The following is a 592-nucleotide window of genomic DNA, read 5'->3' on the forward strand; positions in this document are numbered from 1 at the left end:
TGGTTTACACGAGAAAAAAAAAAAATATGAAGGAAAATACTGTGGAAGAAACTAACATGAATCTGCATTCGCATGAAATCTGCAACATTTTAGTTCTTATTGAAATAACCAATTCTGATTAAATGTAGAGTTCTTACTGTATTGTTTAATTAAAGGACTCAAATCAAACTGTAAAAGAAACCGAGGAAATTAACATGTCTTTTAATAAGACACAATGTGAATGTAAGGCACATATTCTCAGAATGTCCCATAGTCCAAACCAGAGGGTCCCAATCTGGGGTCCAACCAGAACGCCCACTATGGGAGAGACACCTGACGGGTCACAAGATTAAAAGCAGGTAAATGTTAGTTTTACTTTTACCAAATCTTTTTTTCTTGTGATTTCATGGAAAACACAAGTATGAAACCAGTGGTAAGGAGTCCCGAGTAAAAAGGATCACAAGCCAAAACGTTTGAGAACTCCTGGTGAAAAAGAAATACCCACATTCTGCTATACAAATTGTATTAATAAAACCTAGTGATATTCAGTAGATCTTGTGCGTTACCTATCTTTATATATATATACACACAGTATATATATATATATATATAT

At 33.4% G+C, this 592-nt stretch overlaps 1 protein-coding gene and 1 long non-coding RNA gene across 2 annotated transcripts in view; one reads left to right on the top strand and one right to left on the bottom strand.

The window, feature by feature from the left end:
- LOC116693329 (uncharacterized) overlaps positions 1-592 on the top strand; it is a 16,787-nt gene that overhangs the window by 6,028 nt on the left and 10,167 nt on the right. The gene's annotated exons all lie outside the window — the stretch shown is intronic.
- tmem168b (transmembrane protein 168b) overlaps positions 1-592 on the bottom strand; it is a gene marked incomplete at its 5' end in the record, with an annotated part of 5,553 nt that overhangs the window by 2,649 nt on the left and 2,312 nt on the right.

This window comes from Etheostoma spectabile, chromosome 8, assembly GCF_008692095.1.
Source record: "Etheostoma spectabile isolate EspeVRDwgs_2016 chromosome 8, UIUC_Espe_1.0, whole genome shotgun sequence".
Classification (NCBI taxonomy): domain Eukaryota; kingdom Metazoa; phylum Chordata; class Actinopteri; order Perciformes; family Percidae; genus Etheostoma; species Etheostoma spectabile.